Below are 25934 nucleotides of genomic sequence, written 5' to 3'. Positions count from 1 at the left end.
TGTCATTGGGAGATGTGTATTATTAATGGTCTTATTCAAAGAGAAACAAGGAATATACAGGTATATCATATGGGAATAAGACAAAAGGTAGATTATTGAATCTACTCAACTTAGGGTTTTATTTGTTATTCTCCAATAAAGTTAATTTTAACTCGTATAGGAATTTGCATATCGATGCAAAAATAAGTATTTTTGATACATTGGTATAAGCTTTAGGTTACTGATACAAATTCAAAGTTACTTCCAATACTTTTAATCTACTATTAAAATTGGATTAAGGCATTAGGTAATCCAAGTTAATTGCTAGTTATTCAACTCATAGTCATATCAGACACTAGTCTAATTTATCTAATTTATACATCCTAGGTTTAACAGATAGATATGATTTTGTGGACAGATCGATTACATAAAAATAGGTAGTCTTCAAAAACTTCAGAGACCTACAGTATATGGCATTTAAAAGTATCTTTATTATTTTAAAGATTTTTTGATAATGAGACAAGTCATCTCCTGGCAGCACCCCACCTACCTTGAAGAAGATGATGAGCATCGAAGAACCTCCATATGGAGATGGCTTCAAATGTGGCAAACAAGCCACTCGGGTAAAGAAAATACCCTCACTTCATGACAGACAAATTCTGCCAAAAATGGGCAAACTTAAATGCAGGACAAATCAACTGCCAAACTCTGCCAAGACAGGGTAAGCAAGTCCTAAATAGTTCCTGCTTCACATATGTCTGTCAAATATTCTGAGCCAGAAGGCTGAAGATGATGCTCCAGTGTTATAAAGAGTTATGGGTAACTGTTCAGGCAGCAAACTGTCTCTGTCAATTTTAATTTTTGGAAGCTGCTAACATGCACTTCCTATTTACTCTAATAACTAATTTTATTCCTTCTCAAGTCTCTGATGGGGTTGAAGACTAAATAGTCATAGTGCCACAATTTAAGCTTAAGTTGTTTAGAAGTTAAGAAATGCTTTCTTATAGGGAATACCAATAAGGTTAAAAGTTAATTTAGGTATAGAACTTTTAACTTGTCAAAATAGATAGAATAATCAGATACTTTCTCCTAAGTTGCTAAATACACATGGACTGAACATTGCACATGTAGATTTTCCCTAACAGTTTTCATAATTTCATAATTATTATTGTATTGAAAGAAAAGGAGCCTTTTATTGGACTTAAAGTGGGAAATGTTGGTATAATGTTCTTTTGGAATGTATACACCTTACCCTTGTTCATTCAAATGCTGATTTCTCTCCCCCACTCTCTGGTTTCAATCTGGATATTGCATTGTGATACTCATTCTAAGCATCCTGTCTTAACTCTTGTGTAAACAGGCCAAAATAAAGCAACTAGGCATGATGTTGAGCTGGGAGGAGCCAGAGGACAGGAAATGAGTGGGAGGAGAAGGTGTGAGAGGAGAGCGAGGAGAGAGCGGGAGGAGAGAGATCTTGGAACTACATGGAGATGGACTGGACATAATAGTTCACAAAAAGCAAGTATAATGTGGGAAATTTAAATGTTAGGAAACTATGAGGGCTTGGAGGTTTAGAAGGGAGTAACCATTGCCCAGCATTGTGTTCTAGGCTAACTAAATAAGCCCACTCTCTTAGTTATATGATTTGGTTATACAGCTGTTTAGGATTAACAGCATCTTTACCAGAAGATAAATCAATAAATATTAACTGTCTCCTACAACAATCCCTCCCTCCTCTTCTCCCAGTCCCATTTTTCTCTCTCGCATCTCCTGTCCCCTATTCCTCAGGAGAGCCCACTTCCACCCAGACACCCCAGATCATTTATTCACATGAGGACTGAGTTCCTCTTCCTCCCCTGTGGCCTGGTAGGGAAGTCCCATCAAAGGGAGGTAATTAAAAGGCAGGCAACATGGTCCATGTCAGAGACATCCAAAAGTCCCTGAACTAGCGTGTATACACGAAGCCTAAGATGCCCATCGGGCTTATCTTCTTGGGGTCTGTGCACTGTAGAATGTCTATCCTGTACTATATGACTAAAATCTGCTTGAAAGTGAGTCTATACCATGTGTGTCTTTCTGAGTCCGTGTTACTTCACTCAGGATAATCTTTTCTAGTTCCATTTATTTGCCTGCAAATTTCATGATTTCTTTGTTTTTAATAGCTATTCCACTATGTGAATGTACCAGTTTCTTTATCCATTCTTCAGTTAGGGGCATCTAGTTTTTGTTCCCAGTTCTTGGCTATTATGAGTAAAGCTTCTATGCACATAGCTGAGGAAATGTCTTTGCTGTACAGTGGAGCATCTTTTGGGTGTGTGCCCAGCAGTGGTGGTGCTGCATCTTGAGGTACGGCTATTTTTAGTTTTCTGAGAAAGCACAAGGTTGATTTCCAGAGAGGTTGTACAAACTTGCACTTCCACCAGCAATGGAGGAGTTTCCTCCTTTTTCCACACCCTCAGCAGCATGTGTTGTCACTGGAGATTTTGATCTTAGCCATTCTGACAGGTGTAAGATGGAATCTCAGAGTTATTTTGATTTGCATTTCCTTTCTGACTAAAGACATCAAGCATTTCTTTAAGTGCCTCTCCTCCATTCGAGCTTCCTCTCTTGAGAACTCTCTCTTTAGCTCTGCATCCTATTTTTAGTTGGATTATTTGGTTTCTCGATGTTTAATTTCCTGAGTTATTTATATATTCTGGATATTAGTGTTAGGCTCAAATCATGAGCCTGATACTGGAGAGGCGGTTGAAAACCCAGAGATGGATCTTTGCAACAGCAAGAAGTTTATTTTTGGCCATAGCGTGATGGGGCCACTCTATAAATCAGCAAAGAGTGGCCCCAAGAAACAAAAGCCTTGGGTTTTCGTAGGAAAAAACACGGGGAAGCTCATGGGTTTTAGTCTTGGCAACTCAGGATTGGATGAAGAAGCTATAAGGTAATTTATTTCTAAGATAATTGGTTAGTAGTAAGTGCTCAAATTTCTGTCCAGCTAAGAGTGAATGCAGCTGCAATTAAAGGTGGGGATGGAGGGTGATTAGCTCATGCTTGAAGATCAGAGCTGCAGGCTTTTGGCTGGAGGTCAGGGTCTACTCAGAGGAAGGTTTGAGTCCATCTGGGTTGGTTGCTAAGAAGCGCTGTCTCGCAGACATGTCTGGTCATTCTTTTTGTTGGGTGAAGGTCGTTGCTTGCTTGCTTTCTTATCTGTCCTCACAGACGGTCAGGGTCACATTCCTTTGTTCTCTGGAAAAGTACTACGGGCTTTAGCGTAACCTGGTCCTAAAACTCAAAAATATAGGTTTTAGAAGACATATAGGTTACAAAGTTAGTCTGATCCTTTCATTATCACTTTATCTGAAAAGTATTAATACAACAGTAGCACAGCAGCAGGAAGAAATCAGAAGCATTTTAATCTATTTATCTATTTTGGATACTTTAAATCATATATTTTTTTAGGCCCACAAACATTTTTTAGATCCTCATAACTTAAAATTTTGTATCTTTAGGCCTTCTAGCCAATTATTCACCATGGGACACAGGTGAAATTGTTGGGAGCAGTGACAGTCCTTCAGCCAAAGGAATGGTAGAAGGGTACATCTGAGACCCGCCTTTTGAATCTGATGACAAGGTAGACTGTGACTTGACCTGACAGTAGCAGCTCTAGGAGTGAGGCTTAAGGCCTGGTCACTGCATATGGAGAGGACTGAGAAGGCGTCTGAAGCCTCTCACAACAGAGGTTGGCAATGTGACTGTGGGGCCCGAGTGTGAGGTTAGAGCAGACCTGCAGTTTTACTCTGGGCTTGGCAAGGATGGTGGAGGTCGCTGAATCTGGGAGCCATCTGTCCTCCATCAGGCCAAGGAATTCAAAGTCTGGAAGTGTCTGTGGCACTTGTGCTGTTGAGCCCTTATGGCTGGGCACAGAGGACAACCTGGCACAGGAGCATTTTGACTTCCAGAGGCCATTCTGCTGGTAGATAGGGAATGCTTGTTGAGGCAGCTGAGGGGCTTGTGTCCTTCCTGGCTGCATTTGAAACAGGTCCCTAGTGGAATTGACTTAGGCTGGACCCCTGTGACATGGGGCACTGTAGACCTCTTGTTTCCTCTGCAGGAATGCCAACAGCCTCAGGGCAACAGCATAGTTGGGTTTGTTTGTTTGTTTGTTTATTGTGGGTTATTAATATTTATTATTGATTTATCTTTTAGGTAAGCAGCAGTTATTCCTAAACCAACTGTATACCCAAATCACCACAGAAAGATTAGGGTTTATTTAATTAACCTAGAGCACAATGCTGGGCAATAGTTTTTCTATCCTAAACCTCCAAGGGTGCATAGTTTTCTACCATTCAGATTTCACTTGCTCTTAGTCATATCTTAGGTCCTGTTCATCTCTCCTCATGGTTCCAAGACTTGTCCTGCTGTCTCTCCTCTCCTCCTTGTCCCCAACTTGCTTCCTTCTCCTCTCCGGACCAGGATGTCCCACACTATTCTCTTCATTGCTCAGCATTGGGGCTGGTTGTTTTATTAACAATACAGAGATCAAATGGTGGCATGTTTACACAAACTTGAGACAGGTGATGCTTAGAATAAGCATCCCAATGCAATGTCCATTGAAACCAGCTAGTGGGGTAGAGAAATCAGCATTTGAATGAACAAGGGTAAATTGTATACCTTCCATAAGAACATTATATCAACAGTTTGTTTATTTCCTTTTTTTTTTTTTCCCTGTAGCAGAGTCTGTTGGGAAGACTTGGCCCGGCCACCTCCTCTCAGGCTTTAAAGACTTTAAATATCATTTTTACCAACTCTGTATGAGGACTCAGCCATTTAGTTAAGATGGCAGTGAGACCATGCTTCTTTCGGTGGAATTACAAATATATTTTTAGACATGTTAAAGGACTTGATCATCTACAAGATGATCAATTGCTAACTTGCCTTTGTTAATAATCAATTAAATACTAGGATTTTAGGTTCTATCCTAATTCTGAATTAGAGCCCTTTTAGTATTAAAATAAAGCTTTTAATCCATAAACACAGTCCATAAAGAGGCTGGGAACTTTTTGACCTTCATAACCTTGAAAGTTTAGCATCACATAAAGAACGTTTTGAACCAGGATACAATATACAGCACATTGTAAAAATTTATACCACTTTAACACGAGACTTGTTGCTTTCTTAGTCTAAAAAGGAGATGAAATAACAAACAGAGTTAACTATGATTAAGTTGCAGTTATGATAAAGTATAAAGATGAAGATGGAGATCTTATAAAAATTTTTGATAGCTCTGACCCTCCATGAACACAATATAGTAGAGTGGGCAGAGAGAAGGAGACAGGACTTTGAGAAAAGTGAAATAGGAATAAGTTTTTTTATATATATTATTTCATTGACTACTCTTAGTATTACTGAATAATATAGTCGTTTAGGTTGGATTTTGGCTGTTGAGGCCAGAGGCGTATCAAATGGGAGAGAATATGAAGGAACCGTTTCTGCAGAGGAGAGGTGGAAGGGATGCAGCCTGCGGACACAGGTGTCCAGGGACAGAGGGAGAAGCAGCAGCAGGCACAGGCCATTTAGTGGTTCATTAACCGGCTAACAAGGGGGTCAAGGGCTAAGCCTGGCTAAGCCTAAGAAATTCCTGGCACCTGGTACCAGGAATTTTGGTAGAAGCCAGAAGCTGAGGAAGAAGGCTGAACTCTCTTAGGGGAACCCGGTCCACAAGAAAGGATTAAGGCAGACAGGCAGCTTTGAGAGACCAAAGAATTAAAAATTAGTTTTTTGAGTTATTGGTTTAAAGTTTAAAGCACAAGCCTGAATAAAGGCCAGACAGGTGGAGACATGGCCAGCCATCTGTGGGAAGGAACCAGCCTTACTGCATTCTTTCATGCCCATTAGAGATACAGTTGCTAGGAAGCAGGCCTCTCTTCCCTAGGACAGACAAACAAGGGAAGCCAGGCCATTAATGGTTTGGGGGCCTTCCTATAGCCAATCAGTTTAAAATGCAACATCCCCTTTTGTGTTTCGCCCAATAGATGCTTGCCAGGCAGGAATTCCCCTGCTTTGGGCATGCTGGGAGGGACTGGGACCTTTAAATCACCCACCTACCCTGGGCATGAGGCTGCTTTCCCAACCTGCTCTGTCAAGAGGGATTGCGACCCAAGCTATAGCCTGTAATAAAAAGATTCTTATGTGTTTTGCATCGGACTCCACTCCTGGGGGTCTTTTTTTTTGGGGGGGGGGTGTCTCATGATCTCAGTATAACATTTGGAGGTCCCATTGAGATCTCCCAGACCTCCAGGACCCCGACCCGGAGGGTCTAATGCTGGCCAGCAAGTGTTTCTGTGCAGTGTTGTGTTTTGTGCAATGTCTCTGTGTAATGTCTGTGTCTTGTATTTTCTGTCAGTTCTGGAAAGCCTTGAGGTGTCTGTACAAATGGATAGGAGTGGACATACTCGAGAGTCTCAGCCGTGGGGGTCAGGGAGATGTCTCTGGCCGTGGGGTGGTTCAGGTAGAGCCCACCAGTCAGTTTTTGGTGGACGCTCAGGTAGACCCACCGTCTGCTCTCCTCTCTGTGCCACTTGTGGTTTCCATGGCAGGGAATACATGGTGGGCCACTTCTGGCTTTGGGGCAGGGAAGCCATGGCCGGAGTCTGTGAGTCTGTGAGCTTCTGGATCCACTTCTGTTTCCAATCACGGAACGGCTCCTTTGTTCATGTTTATCTTTCTGTTTTGTTCCTTGTGTTTATGTGTCTTTGCTTGCATTGGACTGTGACAGACACTATGGGACAGACTTCCTCTAACCCCTCCTTCTTCCTCCCGACCCCCCACCCACGCGTCGTTCCCTCTCCCAGGCTGCCATCCCCCGCCATCCCCCTCCCCTCTGGAGAAGCTCCTGCGGTGAGCATGGGCTGGGTGGGGATGTGAGGGTGGCACTGAGAATGAATTGTCAGGGACTGCTCCTGGCCAGCTAGCGACTGCTGCCAAGCACACCTTCATCATGGCAGCCAGACCACCCTGCCCCAGTGGCAGCAGCCCCGCCCCCGGCAGCAGCACCTGCGGAATCCCGGGGCTGAGGGAGCCGCAATGAGAATTGAATTCAAAAAGTAGCAAGATGTTCCCCCCCTGGGATGGCTACAGTATGCAGAGCCCTAGGCTTGGCACCTCTGCCAATGCTCTGGTCTCTGGTCTGGCGGAAAGACAGGCTGTTAGAGTTGGGTGGAGCCCAATTTTGGGGCAGGCTACCCTTCATGGAACAGGACGGAGGGTCCATTGACAGATGGGTTACTGTTCCTTTGATTTTTCCTCCCTTTCTTTTTGTGTGCATTGTACCAGGACCTTGTTTTCTTATGTTGTTCTTTTATGAGTTTGTTTGTTTGCTTATGATGGTTTCAGTAGGCAGGTGACCAAACAGCTGTGCACTGTGGTGACTTTGCCTGCCTCATGCTCCAACACTATAAGCCGGGGCACCTCTGGTTGCTGGTGGGAGCATGCCTCAGGGCAGGAGAGGTAGAGAGCAGCCGAGAGCAGGGTGGGCTGACTGAGCTGGCCCAGGCTGATTGGGTGCATGTCCACCTGGAGGGGAGAGGAAGGGAGCTCTTGCTGCTTAGAAGGGCCCCACTCAAATGGCAATGGTAAACTTCCAAACCATTGTGGTGCCCACTACTCTTCCAGGGTCAGCAGGAGAGGGCAGAGGTGAGGAGGCATGCCAGGGGATGGCTGCATCTTGTGGCACCCAGGAAACACTGCCAGCGAGTCCCAAACTCCCTCATAGATAACAAAGTGCTTGAAATTGCGGCTGGATGGAACAAGAAAAGTTTTGTCTGTCTGTCTAAATGTATGTATGGCCATTACATGTTTATTTCTGACTGCTCTTAAATGGTTGATATGCTCTGTATGTCTTGGATATAGATGAACAGTTATTGGATATGGTCAAAGGTGAAATTCAAACTCTTGTTTAGAACATATATGTGTGTGCATATGTGCTTGTAAGATCTATAGAAGCACAGATGTTTTTAAATAGCAACTATGTGGCCTGCCATGTGATGTGACTTTGCCATCTTAATTGCCACGTGGTATGGGGTAGGGCAGAAGAAAGAAATTCCAGAACCTCTTAGTCACAATGAATTCTGTTTATCATCCTATTTCCTTCTAGCCTAAGAAGACAAGTCTCATTTTAAGTTGGTTTTGATCTTAGAGATTGGATTGCTTGCACTGGTAAAATTTGGTTTTGACTTTTAAAATTATGGTTATGCTTTGTGATTTCACTCCTAAAAAGGGGGGGGGTACTTTATTTTAATATTGCAAAACAGATTTCTTCTAAAAATGTGTTTAAGGCTTTGAAACATTGTAAAGTTTATCAGGCATTTTATAATGTCTTTATGGATTTTTCATATTTATACATATATAAACAATTCAGGCTTGCATTTTTGCAGCATGCTGTATGTGTGATTCAGCTCCGGTTTGCAAAGATCTATTCAGATTAACAGGCTGATCTGAAGTGTGTGCCTGGCTGCCAGTTTCTGAGTGAATGGATCAATGCTGTTTCTTTCTGGCCGATGGATTTGGTATAGCCAGAACAGTTCAAGTACGGTTTTTAAATTGTTCTATACTGTTCTATTATGCAGCTCGTTCTAAAACTTGTTTGATTACAGTGTCTGAACTTGGTTACGGGAAACTCTTAGTGTTCCACCGTGCTAAACCGGGGGAGGCGGCAACACCAAGTGACACGTAATGGCAATGTTTTAAATAGCCGGCCACAGCCTATAACAACACGTGGCTGGCCTCCATGTTGGTTCAGGGATATAGAGTGTGGAGTCATGGTTTCACCACTGTCTTTGCTGAGGGCTTCCAGCTGTGTTCAGTTCTCTGTTTAGTGCTAAGTGCAACTTCTGTTCTTCAAGCTTTTTGCTGTTCAGTTTAATGCAGACAGGTGGAGACATGGCCAGCCACCTGTGCGCAGGAACAAGCCTTACTGCATTCTTTCCTGCCCCATAGAGATACAGTTGCTAGGAAACGGGCCCAGATCACCCCTCTCCCCTAGGACAGCCAAACAAGGGAAGCCAGACCATTAATGATTTGGGGACCTTCCTATATCCAATCAGTTTAAAATCCCCTTTTGTGTTTCGCCCAATAGATGCTTTGCAGGCAAAAATTTTCTTTCTTTGAGTGCACTGGGAGGGACCTAAATTTTTAAATCACCCACATACCCTGAGCATAAGGTCATTCTCCCAACCTTCTGTGTCAGGAGGGATTGTGACCCACGCTATAGCTTGTAATAAAAAGATCCTCATGTGTTTTGCATTGTACTTCACTCCTGGTGGTCTTTTGGGGGTTGCACAATCTAGGCATAATAGCTTCAGATTTGGGGATATAAAGAAGTACAGAGGGATGCAATGGCCCAGCAGGGCCTAGAGAAGACTGCATATTTGCAGTTCCAAAAACAGTGGAAGGAAGACAGCTACTTGTAGTCACCTGCGATCACCACCTGTAAACACCTGCACTAGGGTCTGGGAATTAAAAGAGACAGGGAACATGAAGAAGTGACACCAAGACAGTGCTCTGATCAAGGTGCTATCTTTATTACAGAGTAAGTCACTTATACAGACAAACCACAAGGGACTTTCCAAGTTAACATATCCAAGCAAAACAGGAGGCATCTGCTGAAAACATCAAGAATAGGGAGCCAGCATGACTTGCAAGCATGTGACCATCTCAGGTCCAATGGAATGGCTACCTCAGTTCCCCCTTTTTCGTTTATGACCAAAGACTCATAAGGCTTCTTTTCTTTTAATACAATAATAATTATGAAATTGTGAAAACTGTTAGAGAAAATCTACATGTGCAATGTCCAGTCCATGTGTATTTAGCAACTTAGGAGAAAGTATCTGATTATCCTATCTATCTTGACAAGTTTAAAGTTCTATACCTAAATCAACTTTTATCCCTATTGGTATTACCTATAGGAAAGCATTTCTTAACTTCTAAACAACTTAAGCTTAATTGTGGCACTATGACTATTTAGTCTTCAACCCCATCAGAGACTTGAGAAGGAATAAAATTAGTTATTAGAGTAAATAGGAAGTGCATGTTAGCAGCTTCCAAAAAATAAAAATTGACAGAGACAGTTTGCTGCCTGAACAGTTACCCATAACTCTTTATAACGCTGGAGCATCATCTTCAGCCTTCTGGCTCAGAATATTTGACAGACATATGTGAAGCAGGAACTATTTAGGACTTGCTTACCCTGTCTTGGCAGAGTTCGGCAGTCGACTTGTCCTGCATTTAAGTTTGCCCATTCTTGGCAGAATCTGTCTGTCATGAAGTGAGGGTTTTTTCTTTACCTGAGTGGCTTGTTTGCCACATTTGAAGCCATCTCCTTATGGGGGTTCTTCGATGCTCATCATCTTCTTCAAGGTAGGCAGGGTGCTGCCAGGAGATGACTTGTCTCATTGTCAAAGAATCTTTAAAATAATGAAGACACTTTTAAATGCCATATACTGTAGGTCTCTGAAGTTTTTGAAAACTACCTATCTTTATGTAATTGATCTGTCCACAAAATCATATCTATCTGTTAAACCTAGGATGTATAAATTAGATAAATTAGACTAGTGTCTGATATGACTATGAGTTGAATAACTAGCAATTAACTTGCATTGCCTAATACCCTAAACAGTTTTTAATAGCTGTTTAAAAGTATTGGAAGTAACTGTGAATTTGTATCAGTAACCTAAAGCTTATACCAATGTATCAAAAATACTTATTTTTGCATCAATATGCAAAATCCTATACCACAGTTAAAATTAACCTTATTTGAGAACAATAAATAAAACCCTGAGTAGATTCAATAATCTACCTTTTGTCTTTTATTTCTATAAGATATACCTGTATATTCCTTGTTCACTCTGAACAAGATCATTAACAATTATAAACATCTCCCAATGACAATAAACATTCATAGCCAAAGAGAACAACCAAAAACCTACCCAATCCCCTTTAAGGAAGATTGTATGCCGTTCTCATGGATTTCTTCTAGCTGACATTTTGGACATGTGGAATTCCTGTAATGGGGCCCAAAGAATCTTGGGGAAAAATGGTTAATTAAGTAAGCAATAACATTTGTGGTCCAGTCTTTGAATGTTGAGAAATTTCAGGCTTAATGAAAGTCCTCTTTGTAACAATCTAAAATGCTGGGCCAATTAAGATTAGTAGCTTTCTTCAAAGTTCTTCTGGGAGCAGGCTTTGATGAGAAACAGCAATTGACCCAACACTGCCTATCCTGGAAATCCTACCATGATGGCACAGTGCATGCTGGTTCCCAAAAACTTCCTCCACTAACCTTGTCAGCTACTACAGATAGTCTGTGACCATTCATCTCTCTGAGGACTGGTCCTGTTGCCACGGAAGTCTCGGCCTTTGCATTATGTCAAGTGGATGCTTAGTATGTCTTAGTATCCAGGGAGAGTCAAGAATTTCCTAAGAAATGCCTCATCCACCCTCAGATTCCCAAAGTGCCTAAGAATGAAGACCCCACTGAGACAGTGTCTTCACTGAACACCTCCCTGAAGGTGCCTGGGACTCAGGCCTAGATCTTAGTCCACTCGTCAGAGTTGATGAGAAGTTATCTGTCAGCCACACAGAAATGCTTCTGGTAGGCATCACACTTGTAGCACTCCAGGTGATACACTTTGTCTTTCATTCGCATCGTCATCTCGTAGGCACGGATGTGCTTGTCACAGGAAGCACAGTCCTCAGATAGGTCTTGGCTCTTCTTCTTGATGGCCGAGGACATTGGGGAGGGAGGCGACATGCTGGATGGCAGGAATGCTCCCTTTGTGCTGCTCCCTTCCATCCCAGTCCAGCTGCCGTACCTTAGTCTCAAATAGGAAGACTGAAGAAGGCACATAAACTTTGGTCCCTGGTCTCTGGAACACGTGTTTCAGGCTGCAAAGACTAAGGTGACTTCCATAAAGCCTGAAAGTGGTTTTGCTCTTGAACAGGTACGATGCTCCACATTATGTGCTGAAGGCAAAGTACAACTGAGAGTTTGTTAACTATTGGCTTATATGTCTAGTCTGTGGAACAAAACTCTCTTCACATAATTTTGCTTATTACAGTTCTTTCTACCAAGACTGAATTTAAAAGTATCCACATTTTCAATTACAGTAACAACACATTAATAAATTATAAATTAACAATTTTTTTGTATTTGCTTTAAAAATCATTTATCAAATGCTAACTTCCAGATTATCTGGAAAACTAAAGATACAAGTTGCTAGAAATCTGGCATCCCAATAAAATTCTGATTTCTAAATGTATATGAAATGTCCCTCAAATCACTCCAAGTCCCACTGCAGAAGTGTTTATCTCACCCTTTTCATAAGGTATTAAGTTTACAACTTGCTAAACATTTTACCCAAACATGGGAAAACTGGCTGGAAATGCATAGCACAATGAAGTAGGACAGAGTCACTTCATCCCCAGCACTGAGACCTGCAAATCTGGACTTTTCAAAGTTGCATAGCTGCAAGATGGTCATTGCTAACAAGCTATTGCTCAGTTTTATTTCAGAAGAGACAATGTATTCAAAAACTGTAGTTCAGTAGACTGTTCTACATTTACTCTTTGGATGGAACAAAAAAAACCCAAGAACATTAAAACAGCAGCTCTACAGAACTTAATAAAAAGTAAATCAACTTTGCAATTGGTTAACTTCGGCGTCTGAATACAAAATGTTTATCAGTGTCATCTATGCAGTGACTAGTCCAAGATGTGCAGCATTTTCAAAATCCCTGTGTGTCCCTTATATGCAAATTTCTTTCCCCCATAAGTTAACAGGCAATCCTTTAATGATGAAAGGTTTAACAGTTCCTGAATTTTCCTCCTCATCTTTCCAAGTAAGGATTTGAGAACTTTGTTCAGTATTTTGAGAATGCCCAATTCCGTGAAGGTGGGTAATGGTAGGCCCTTTAAGCCAATTCTGGAGCCTGTAGTTTTTTACCCTCTTGGTCCCAAACCTCTATATTCAAAGTCCCACTTTCAGGAAACCAGGGACAATTAATATCTACTTTATGTAAAAAGTCCTCAAAAGTTCAACTTTCAAACCCAACTCCTCGTGTTTTGAGTAACTGTTTTGAGTGTTTCAATAAACGCTCCCCTGCGATTGCTCTGTCCCATATTGCGCTGTCTGGCCCTTACCTTACCCTTTCGCTGATGGGCGATCACCAGTGTGCTTTCGTTTTGGCCCAATGGATGTCCTAAATCACAGTGTTCCTCAGCAGGTCCCTCATTGTCAGGTTCAATCCTGGGGTTTCGGTACCACCTGTAGTCACCTGTGACCACCAATAGTAACCGCCTCCACAAGGGTCTGAGAATTAAAAGAGACAGAGAACACAAAGAGGGACACCAAGACAGTGCTCTGATCAAGGTGCCATCTTTATTACAGAATAAGCCACTTATATAGGCAAACCACAAGGGACTTTCCAAGTAAACTTAACCAAGCAAAACAGGCGGTGGCTGCTGAAAACAACAATAGTGAGTCAGCATGATTTGCACACACGTGACCATCTCAGGTCCAATGGAATGGCTACCTCAGGTAATGAATGGGGCTAGTAGCCTTTAATAAAGATGGTGGCAAAGTCATGACTTTCCCATAACCAAAATGGCTGCCAGTCATGTGACTGCAGCCATGCGTGTCCCAGAATCAACATCGTGACTAGCCATGTGTTGTACACAACCCTGGTGGCATGGTGGGCCTGGCCCTGTGGTGGCCTCAAGGCATGGGGTGGTTCAAAATTGTCCATGTGTGGCACGGCCTTGTAGCATCAGCAAAATTTAAAAACTCTGCACAGACTGTTGGTATAATGTTCCTTTGAAATGTATACACCTTACCCTTGTTCATTCAAATGCTGACCAAATGCTGATTTCTCCCCACCCCTACCCCCCACTCTCTGGTTTCAATCCGGATATTGCATTGTGATACTCATTCTAAGCATTCTGTCTCAATTTTGTGTAAACAGGCCAAAATAAAGCAACTAGACACAGTGTTGAGGGATGGGAGGAGCCAGAGGACAGGAAATGTGTGGGAGGAGAAGGGGCGAGAGGGAGCTAGGAGAGAGAACTGGAGGAGAGATCTTGGAACTACAGGGAGATGGACTGGACATAATAGTCAACAAAAAGCAAGTATAATGTGGGAAATCTAAATGTTAGGTAACTATGAGGGCTTGGAGTTTAGGATGAAGTAACTATTGCCCAGCATTGTGCTCTAGGCTAACTAAATAAGCCCAGTCTCTGTGTGGTGATTTGAGTATACAGCTGTTAGGTTTAACAGCAAGCCTTACTAAAAGATAATTATTAGTAATTATTAATCACCACTTACAACAACGGACCCATGGAGGGGCTTGTGGCAGCAGGGCCAGAAGTTCTGGCCCAGTGGCCTGGTGCCAGCAACTTTAAAACCATCCTCACCCACATCAGGGCCTGAGGTCAGGTGGCATGCAGTGGGCGATTGTTTATGTAACACTAGTAGCAGCAGACAGGCCTACAGATGAAAGCTGCGGCTGTTTGGAAATAGGTCCTGAAGTTTGGTACCAGGAGAGACAGGAAATCCTTTGCGTGTGTGGCAGACAGAAGGGAGTCAGCATGGGAAGACTATGAGAGAGCGACTAGACGGAATAAAACCAAGTTCTGAAAGTTCTCCAGATCATTTGGGCTGTCATGAGACAATTTAGAAGCTATGTGTTTCCAAAATCCTTGAAGGTCTGAATTGGGTATGCTGTTCCCATGAGAGAAATAAGCCGTGAACCCAACCCATGGCATCCCACTTCGTTCAGGGTTGGCTACGACCAAGTTGGCAAAAACTGGTCAAATGTGTCATCACAGGGTTTGCCAGGGCCAGGGCCAGGGCAGACGCCCAGGGCAGCGCGATTTCACCTGGCACCAGGAGCTTGAGCAGGAGAAAAAGAGAGAGGGGGGAGACTTGCTGGTGGAAGAGAAAGTAACACCCCGGGAAAGGATCCAAGCCATTGATGGTTAAGCTGAACAGGAAGGGAACCCACCAGTCAGTGTTGAACGGGGCACCTCGTGATGGGTGGAACAGAAAGCAAGGTTGTTGTGCACAACATGGCGGATGTAAGGGTCCCTGCGTGACCGCACAGATCCCCACGGGTCTGGGCACCAGTACTGTAATGTATAAAGATACGGGCCCAGGCGACATGTATGGTATAAGAGTCACTGTAGAAAGGGGGAGGGTAGAGAGAAGCTGAGGAAGGGGGCAGGCAGGCTATATCCTGGTGAGCCCTGGCACAGGTGGTGACATAGGATGTTGTCAGGACCCTAAAGGCCCCTGAGGGCAGGCCAGTTTAATTGCCTGCCCGTATAACACTCTTGGCAATGCTTTTACTCTGTCCCATATGTTTGGGTGTGAGGTGCCTTTGTTTCCATTGAATTATAGTGTTTAATTTCTTTCTTTATTTCCTCCCAGACCCAGCGGACATTGAGTAGAGGGTTTTTTCAGTTTCCATGAGTTTGTAGGATTTCTGTTGCTTTTGTTGTTGAAGTCCAGCTTTAGTCCATGATGATCTGATGGAATACAAGGCATTATTTCAAATTTCTTTTATCTATTGAGGCTTTCTTTGTGTCTGAGTAGGTGGTCAGTTTTGGAGAAGGTTTCATGAGGTGCTGAGAAGAAAGTTTATTCTTTTATGTTTGGATAGAATGGTCTATAGATATTTGTTGGGTCCCATTGACTCATAACATCGGTTAGTTTCATTATTTCTGTGTTTAGTTTTGTCTTGAAGATCTGTCCATTGGTGAGAGGGGTGTGTTGAAGTCTCCTGCTCTGAATGTGTAGGGTTCAATGTGTGATTTAAGTTTTAGTAATGTTTCTTTTACAAATGTGGGTGCCATTGCATCTTGGTCAATTTTTCTTTTGATGAGTATGAGTATACTTCCCATCTCTTTTGATTAATTTTGTTTGAAAGTTTATTTTATTAGATACCAGGATGGCTACTCCAGCTTGCTTCTTGGGTCCATTTGCTTGGAAAACCTTTTACCATCTCTATCTCATGTAATCTTTACTGCAGAGGTAATGTTTCTTGTATACAGCAGAATGATGGGCCCTATTTTCACATCTATTCTGTTAGCCTGTGTCTCTTAATTGATGACTTGAGGCCATTGATAATTGAGTGATATTAATGACCAGTGGTTGTTAATTCCTGTTATTTTGGAAGTTGGTGGTGGGAGACAGAGAGAGAGAGAGAGAGAGAGAGAGAGAGAGAGAGAGAGAGAGAGATGTGCTTCCCTTCTTTAGGTGTTGCTGTTGTGGGGTTATTTATTTCCTGTTTGTTTTTTTTCCTGGGTGTAATTAGCCTCCTTGGGTTGGAATTTTCATCTAGTATCTCTGTAGGGCTTGGTTTGTAGATAGCTATGGTTTAAATTTGTTTTTGTCATGGAATATATTTCCTTCATCTATGGTGATTAAGAGATTTGCTGGATATAGTAGTTGGGACTGACTTCTGTGGTTTCTTAGTGTCTGTAAAATATTTGTCCAATCCCTTCTTGCTTTTAGAGTTTCTAGTGAGAAGTCAGGTGTAATTCTCATAGGTGTGAGACCTATGTATGTGCATGTGACCTTTGTATGTGACCTGGCCTTTTCCCCTTGCAGCTTTTAATATACTTCCTTTATACACTTAGAGTTTCGATTATTATGTGGTGGGAGGATTTTCTCTTTGGTGTTCTGTAAGCTCTTGTATGTTTATGGGCATCTCATTGTTTAGGTTGGGGACGTTTTCTGCTATGGTTTTGTTGAAAATATTTTCTGGACCTTGGAGCTGGGCGTCTTCTTACATTCCTTTTATTTGTAGCTTTGGTCTTCTCATAGCGTCTCAGATTTCTCAGATGTTTTGTATCAGGAACCTTTTCGTTGTAACATTTTCTTTGCTACCCTGATGGATGCTGGGCTCCAGGACCACAGGTCAGGGCAGGTCCCAGGAAGTGGCGCTGGGGAAGTGGAGCACAGAGGTGGGCAGACTTCACCACTGCTGCTGGCAGGCTTAGGAGGCCAGGAGGCGGGGGAGGGGTCTCACCTGCTGCTCCCTGGTTGGTGCTGGTCTCTGCGGCAATCTATAATTTCGTATTTACAAAAAATATATAGACTTACTAATGCTGGGAAATACTGGTCTTACAGAACTCACTTGTAAAGAGCCTATGGAAATAACTGTGCCTCTGAAGGGAATGCATGCACGCTTTGCCCCACAGGGAAGCTAACCGGCCCATGCACCCGCATTTCCTCAAAACCTATGACCATTGTCCAGAAGATTCCCTTTAAAATATTGTTGACGATACCTTGTGTATGGCCTACAATTACATCTATATATCATACAGAGATTATTTACCATGATTTTACGGGTGGCTCTTCAATAGGACAAGGAGCACATGTTTTATCTACAAGCTCCACGTGCTCCACAGAAGACAGCGCACAACCCCGGTTGTACAGCTCAACAGTCTAAATGCGACCTAATCCCTCAACTTTTATGAGACGTTTTCAGTCACTGAATATTTTAATTGACCTCATATGTAAATTATCACATGACAGATACATTGAAAATGGAACCCGGCCTCACCTGAGGAAAGAGATGCTGCAGAATTGTGAATGTAGAAGGGGAAGGCCAGAAACATTCGGAGTGAGGTCTGTGAGACTGGGCTTTGCAGTGGGATTGGTGGGACTTCTGTAGCTTGAGGTAGAAATTGAAGAACGGCACAGAAATGAAAGGAAGGTTTGAGCACTCCTTCACCTGAGCTTCTCTGCCTTGAAAAGAAAAGGTGAATAAAACCACTTGTACTGAAACAGGACAGGAATGCTGGACTTCTGGTAGCTTTGTTGCTAGAGAACCAGCAGGAAGAGCCTGGCTACTAGGGAAGCCAGAGCAGCCATGCCTGTTGCAGGCTGGAGGCTGCCGTGAGTTGTCTGTTACCGAGACTATAGAAACTTGCCCTGCCGGTGCCTGGTCACAGTACACTTCCATCCGATGTACACTCACAGCATTAGCAGAATAAAAACCTTGTATCCTGTCAAAGATACAAAATGGAGATAAAAAATGGAGACTCTTCAATCTGAGGTGCTTTAGGCACTGGGGATCCGAACCACCCATATTCCTTTGTATTCATGACACCTGAAACCTCAGTGTTTTAAACTTGTGCCTTTGTACAACAAAGCAAATACTTAAAAACAGCAATGTAAATAGCCTGGTATAGATTTCAAAAGGAAAACAGGAGAAAATTGGAACCAGAGAAGTTTTTGTTTGTTTGTTTTTTGTTTTTTTTTCCCTCTAGAATATTTAGTCTAGATAATACAGTAGCCAAGGAATGCAAAAACAATTACATATTTCTCAAATTCCCATGGAGGTCAAAAGGGGTTAAACCAAAAGTACAATCAATAGAAGGTAGATTCTTTACAAACTTTCACCTAAAATGTTTTGGTGCAGTCTGGGAATTTGCTACATCAGACTGCATATAAAATGCAGTGAGTGCACTCAGGGTCAGCCGCTTTGGACCCAGAGAAGAGCATGTCTGATTGCATGCGGGTTGATGCCCTAGGTCCTGCCTCTGAGAAAAAGGTATCGGACGGGTCTGATGCTCTTTGGGTGGATGACACCTAAATGAACATCGGTACAAAGTCCCAATTTATTTCTAATATCAGAGATCAGACCTCTACTCTTGCCTGATGCGTCTAAAACAAAAAGGGGGAACTGTAGAGAGCTGCGGAATGCTATGCCTTAAAGATGGAGCTGGTTTCCGCCTTCCACCTTCCCGATGGTGAGTGCTCTCTGTCACGAACAACTCCACATTTGGCTAAGGCCGAGGATCTGGCTTGCTTCCATGTATGTGGACCTATCTGCATTGCCCCCGTGGCACGCCTGGGTCGGCTACCCAGAGGCTATTTAAGCTGTGGGCTGGCTTTCCCCGGGGTCCGAGGATTGTTCAATGTTCCTGAATAAACTGCATTGGAAAAAAAAAATAAAAATAAAAAAGAAAAAAAAATGCAGTGAGAACTGGAGCCCTGAAGTAAGTCCTTCCTCTGCGGAACTGTGAGGCTTTGTTAATAGGCTTCTACTCCATTACAGCATCAGTTGGTTGTGTACTGTTACACTTACATGGGGAGACTTAACAGACTTCCATCTCAGGTAATACATTTCTCTACCAACGTAATAAATGAAATCAAGACAAATTAAAAATGTATAAAAGCAGGTTTATTGGGGACAGATCTCAGGTGGGTTCACTGGTCTCAGAGAACAAGCCAGAGATGTCACCATGCAGACAGGAAGACACAGAGAGAAAAGGCAGAGAGAGAGAGAGAATTCAGAAAGAGGTCTAGGATGGCTTGAAGACCTTTTATCAGCAGCACATACCTGGCCAACTGGTGGTGGCAAGTGATGTTATAGGCCTGTGGGATGCCTGCTTTGTGTTTAGTTAAACATTTCTCCATTTTTATTAAAGAAATGAAGACTTTGGAAATCAATCTGGTGCTTTCTCAGAAAATTAGGAATAGTGCTACTCAAGATCCCGCTATACCACTCCTAGGCATATATCCAAAAGATGCTCAAGTATACATTGAGAACACTTGCTCAACCATGTTCATAGCAGCTTTGTTTACAATAGCCAGAATCTTGAAACAACCCAGATGTCCCTCAACAGGGGAATGAATACAGAAATTGTGGTACATTTACACAATGGAATACTATTCAGCAACTAAAAACAAAGAAATCATGAAATTTGCAGGCAAATGGTGGGAACTAGAAAAGATCATCCTGAGTGAGGTAACCCAGAAGCAGAAAGACACATATGGTACATACTCATTTATAAATAGATGTTAGTCAAATAATATAGGATAAACATACTAAAATCTATATGCCTAAAGAAGATAAACAAGAAGGAGGACCCTAGGGAAGTTGCTCAGTCCTCACTCAGAAAGCAAATGGGATAGACATCAGAAGTGGGAGAAAACAGGGAACAGGACAGGAGCCTACTGCAGAAGGCCTCTGAAAGACTCTACCCAGCAGGGTACCGAAGCAGATGCTGAGACTCATAACCAAACTTTGGGCAGAGTTCAGGAAATCTTATGAAAGAAGGGAGAGATGAAAGACCTGGAAGAAACAGACGCTCCACAAGAAGAGCAACAGAACCAAAAAATCTGGAACCAGAGGTCTTTACAAAGATTGATGCTCCAACCAAGGACCATGCATGAACATAACCTAGACCCCTTGCTCACATGTAGCCCATGGCAGCTCAGCTTCTAAGTGGGTTTCCTAGTAAGGGGAACAGGGGCTGTGTCTGACATGAACTCAGTGGCTGGCTTTTTGATCACTTCCCCCTAAGAACAGCCTTACCAGGCCACAGAGGAAGACAATGCAGCCAGTCCTGATAAGACCTGATAGGCTAGGGTCAGATGGAAGGGGAGGAGCACCTCCCCTATCAGTGGACTGGGGCAGGGGCATGGGAGGAGTAGAGGAAGGGAGAGGGGATTGGGAGGGGGTGAGGGAGGGGGATACAGCAGGGATACAAAGTGAATAAATTGTAATAATAATAAAAACAATAAAATTTAAAAAAGAAAGGAGGAACTAGGGAGGGGTGTTGGTGAGGTGGGAAGGAGGATGTTGTGTTCTTTTTTTTTTTAAGATTTTATTTATTTATTTTATGCATATTAGTGCTCTAAGAGGGCAGTAGAAGGTATAGATGGTTGTGAGCCACCATGTGGTTGCTGGGAATTGAACTCAGGACCTCTGGAAGGGCAGCCAGTGCTCTTAACTGCTGAGCCATCTCTCCAGCCCGACATTGTGTTCTTTAGACTGCTTCCTGCTGTTGAGGGCTGACACCATCCTTAATGACACTGTGAAAAGTGAATGCTACCTTTTTCACATGCTGTTCTGGCTCTGTGGGACTCTCTGGGCCTAGGAAAGTGCAGCCTTACCTGAAGAAGTCTGTGAGGCTGGACCATCTGGGACTCGCTGCTTTGAAGCTGTCCTGGATGCAGATTTTGAGGCAACAGCCAAACCTGCCAGAATGCCGGAACTGATGAATAGATTAGGGGCAGAAGATAAAGTTAGAAGTTTAGGGACAATTTTTTTAAATGTATATTTGAGACTTTTAGGCTCATGGTCTTCATAATAGTTGGGGGAGATGAGTCCCCCAACCAGGGCAAGAAGGAGGGATCCCACCCTCTGGAATAGGCAGTAGGCAACTTTAGGCTGTTGATTGACAGGGGTACTCACCTGGAGTCCATTTGACCCATGAGACGAAGATTCAAATCAATGTTCTAAAGCTTACAAGAATGTTTTTTTTTTTAAGTTTACAAAAGACATAAATTCTAGACATATTATCATCACCATTGTTTGCAATCTGTACTGAAACCCACACTGCAGAAAAGGCGGTGCACTCACACCTCTGTGTCACAGTACAAGCTTGGGGAATGATTTTGGATTAAAAGCATGAACGGCCTTTAAGACAAGCTCAAGGAAGACGAACCTTTCATGCTGGGGAAGGGGCAAAGCTCACTTGATGTTCATTTTTTTTCCTTTTCTTTTTCTTTTTTAATCATGTTACAGACTGATCACAGCTCCCTCCATCTTGTCCTCCTGGTACCCCCTCTATTTCTTTGAAGAGAAGAGAATGCCCCCAAGGGTACAAACCCACCTGGCACCTCAAATGGCAGCAGGACTAAGCACATTCCAACCCCCTGAGGCCTGACATTGCAGCCCAGCTAGGGGAAAAGGACCCAACGGTAGGCAGCAGAGAGCCTCTACTCCCACTGTTAGGAAACCACGTCATGACCAACCTGCACATCTGCTACATATGTGTAGGGGTCTAGGTCCAACCTTTTGTGCTCTTTGGTTGGTGGTTCAGTCTCTGTGAGCCCCCATGGGCCCAGGTAGTTGACTCTGTGGGTCTTCTTGTGGTATTTGACACCTCTGGTTCCCTCATCCTTCCTCCCACTCTTCCCTGAGTTAGGCTTATTGTGGGTCTCTGCATCTGTTTCCATCAAGTGTTGAATGAAGCCTCCCAGAGGACAATTATGCTGAGATCCTGTCTGCAAGCATGGCAGAGTTTCATTAATACTTTCAGCAGTTGGCTCTCTCCCATGGGGTGGGTCTCAAGTTGGTTTGCTGTTTTCTCAGACTCTGCTCCATCTTTATCCCTACCTTTCTCATAGACAAGACAAATTATGGGGCAAAAGTTATGCATGGGTTGGTTCACCCCCCCTCCACTGGCAGTCTCTCCTGGCTACAAGAGGTGGAGACTTGAGGCTCCATGTCCCCACGGTTAGGGACCTCAGCTAGGGCCATCCCCAGAGCCAGGGCCTCCCCTGTCCTGGAGACGCTCTCCCGCTAATTTATGTTCTCTCTCCCAGTCCTCCCATTTCCCCCTGCTCTCCCCACACCTGATCCTGCCCTGTTACTCTACCCACGCTCTCTCCCTCACAGCTTCCTCCCTCCATATACTCCAGATGTCTATTTTATTTCCTATTTATTTCCTCACTCTCAACTCAGGAACTGTTAAACTTTGCAGTTTGGTGCCTGAACAGGAACCTTGAGATACAGGGAAGCAGTGAAGGACACCGGGGATGTTGGCGAGCTTGGATCATAAAGAGAAAAGGATGTGGTGAGTAATGGTGAAAATGGAACAAGGCAGTAGCCTCATTTTTTTTTTTTGCATTGAATTTAATTAGAAATAGTCTGTATATGCAGCAAAGGACTGAGAAAATAAAACTATCAGGGTTAGAGAGAAAGAGGAAAGAAAGATGGAAGGCTTTGGGACAAAATGAGATTAAACCATCGGCTTCTCCAGAAGACTTATATGTCCCTCCTAATGATCATTTCTTGTTAGAAGAACACTTTGATGATAACTTCGAATCTGTTGAGGTTGCAGAGTTGGAGGAATATATAGAAGAATATAAAGAAGAATATATAACTGAGTTTTATGGTTTTTCAGTTATAGAGCAACCTGATGGACAGGGTAATATGGTAAGAGTCCATGCTCCTATACCTTTTAAAAAATTAAAAGAATTAAAAATTGCATGTGCTCAATATGGTACTACAGCATCTTTTACTCAAGCTCTGTTCCAGTCCTTGTCTACTGAGGCCCTCTTCCCAGGGGACTGGAAACAATTAGCAAGAGAAGATAATTTATTGTGGAAGTTAAAAGTTGCTGATCAGTGTCAAACAAAGCTAAAATCTTCTGACAGCTTCTCAGTTTTTCCATTAAGAAAACTAATAGTTAATTCTACAAAGCTTCTGTGGTCATAAAAATCAGATTCAACAAATAGCAAGGTGTTTTGTCTGTCTGTTTTGAATGTAGAAGTTTACCATGTAGAAGTTTAGTCATGGTTACAGATTAGTGGTCATTGGATATGTTTAAAAATCTGCAAAAGGGGGAGGAATCATATCCCCAAATCATAATCATGCCTTAAATTTTTTGGATGTGAAAATACAAGGCCATTCTGCGGCTGGTCGATTGTGGCACCCTAATACCAAATATAATTATGCCCAAGTGAAATGGAAAGATCTGATTACTGGAATATGGCAGGGCCCCGACCCTGTATTAATATGGGGAAGAGGGCATGTTTATGTTTTTCTGCAGGACATTGAAGGAGCCAGATAGATCCCAGAAAGGTTAGTGTGATTTGCAGATGTTCCCCGGAAGGAGGATGTTCCTGCTGCTGACCATGGTGAATTCTGTCCCGATGGTGAATGGAGAGCTGTATCGGGCTTTTGCTCCTGACCCACCTTTGTTACATTCTGCTCCTGGGAGAAGATGTTGTGCAGAGAAAACTTTTATGGGACTGGACTTGTTTGGTAATCAGGACAATTCTCAAAGAGGACTGACTATGGGACTTTGGTCTGATTCTGGTTTTCAGCAGACCTGTATTTGGAAGCGTGCCACAGAAACTCTTGGGAGGCCCTGTAATTGCCTATGTAAATTCACCTTATGCTTTGTTGTTTAGAAATGTTAACATTTTTATACAAGATTCAAACTTTAATGCTTTCTTTTGCCATCAGTGTAAACTAAAACTGTATATCTAAGCTTTCAAATGGACAACAGGTTCAGGTTGTTTGACTTCCTTTTGCTATAGTTCTTGTGAATGCCTCTCAGGCTTGGTATTCTGATAAGGGGTCATCTTTAAGTCACTTTTATGGAAGGTTACAGGACTTTGCTTATTACTCTTATTAGGAGCATGTCTCCTACCAGTGATAATTAAGCTGATCTGCATAAGATTAAACTCCAGTGTCTACCCTAGAGGAGGTTGCTAGTCAAAGACAGGTAAGATCTCTCTGAAGAATATTCAACCTAAGACATGGCATGAATGATGGAATTCATGTACCAATGATGGGTAAGAATATATCTTTCAAGAGAGACAACCTAAAGACAGGCCACAATCTTCTGCTCCATAGCTCTTAAGTTATGGCCAGTTTTTAAAATATAAAGAAGGAGACCTGTGGAGAGCTGCTTGTTTGTCAGGATGCTTTGTTATTGAGCTCTCAGCAAAGAATGTGTTTTACCCTGGCCTTCACCTGGAGACAGGAATAGGCAGGATGTTTTGCCAAGTTTCCTTTTGTTTGTGTGAGGATCACACATACAGGTGTAAACAAGTTTGACTTCTCGGACCCCTTCATTGTATCAAGGTGCTTTGCTCTGACTATAAAAAGGGACTGTGGAACAAACTGAGTACCTAGTTTCTGCTGAAAGCCCTCTCGACCAGACCCCATGTGTAGTGTGTTGGTTTTTTAATTTTCTTTCAATCCTCACTCCCCACTCAGGAATTGTTCGACTCTGCCAGTGGGCTCCAGCAGTACACTGGTATTTTGCATGGATGTCTGTGTAAAAGTGTGTGCAAATGGTGCCATGCAGTGGTAAAGCATGACTTTAATCTCTTGGGAGACACAGGAAGGTAGATCTTTGAGTTCAAAGCCAGCCTGGTCAACAGAGAGAGTTCTAGATCAGCCAGAATGACACGGAGAAACCTGTCTTGAAAAAACAAACAAATGTCACGGTACCGGTAACCACCAGGGAACAGCAGCATGCTCCAAGTACCATCTTCTTGATCCACACCATTTCCCAGGCCACATGTCCACGTGCATTCTAACAGACTTCCAACCATCGGGGAACATCAGCCATCAGGGAGCAGTACCCACCATGGACTAACAGCATCTGGCGTATGCCATTTCCTGGTCCCCATCTCCACCTGCAGCAGCCATCAGAGACTACCAGTTCTCATTGTATCCAAGGAAATCTGCTACTACCCAGACAAATCAGAAGACCTCTGCCATCTGGGATGACCAGCTAAATCTACAGTCCCAGAGACCAAATACCATCAGACACCAGCAGGCCCGCTAACACCAGGGACAACCAAATGGCTAGAGGTCAGTGTAAGAAGACAAGCAACAAAACATTGGGCCATACAGCACCACTAGAATCCAGACATCCTACTTCAGCAATCACTGGACATCCTAAGACACCTGAAGTGCAAGGAAAAGATATTAAATTTGATGTTATAAAAATAATAGAGGCCTTGAGACAGGAAAAAAAATCCCTCAAAGAATTATGATTAAAGAAATACAAATCAAACAGGTGAAGGAATTGAATAAATCCCTTAAAGAAATACAGGAAAATATTGAAATGGGAGAAGGAAATGAATAAAACCATGAGAGCCCTAAAAACAAAAATAGAAGCAATAAAGAAAACACATTCTGAGGCAATCCTGGAGATGGATAACCCAGGAAAGGCAACTGTAACTACAAACAAAAGCATCACCAACAGAGTACAAGAGATAGAAGAGAGACTCTCAGGTATAAAGATATGATAGAAGAAACTGATATATCAGCCAACAAAAATCTTAAATCTAAAAAGTTTCTGACAGAAAACATCCAAGAAATCTGGGACAGTATAAAAAGACCAAATCTAAGAAAAATAGG

General features: G+C 42.8%; 1 long non-coding RNA gene across 2 annotated transcripts; it reads right to left on the bottom strand.

The window, feature by feature from the left end:
* Positions 1 to 13259: 13259 nt before the first annotated feature.
* Positions 13260 to 21384, bottom strand: LOC110564358 (uncharacterized). 2 transcript variants are annotated; one of them, XR_009586361.1, is made up of 3 exons: positions 20936 to 21384; positions 17592 to 17776; positions 13260 to 17091 (listed from the first exon to the last, which is right to left on the bottom strand). It is a non-coding gene; the product is annotated as an uncharacterized LOC110564358 (long non-coding RNA). The 2 variants fall into 2 exon arrangements; XR_009586362.1 differs by lacking the exon at positions 20936 to 21384 and adding an exon at positions 17958 to 18320 and having other exon boundaries at positions 17592 to 17772.
* Positions 21385 to 25934: the final 4550 nt, after the last annotated feature.

The sequence above is a fragment of the Meriones unguiculatus genome, chromosome 15, assembly GCF_030254825.1.
Source record: "Meriones unguiculatus strain TT.TT164.6M chromosome 15, Bangor_MerUng_6.1, whole genome shotgun sequence".
NCBI classification, from domain to species: domain Eukaryota; kingdom Metazoa; phylum Chordata; class Mammalia; order Rodentia; family Muridae; genus Meriones; species Meriones unguiculatus.
Note: the sequence above shows the minus strand (reverse complement) of the source record. Positions and strands in the feature narration are given on the sequence as shown.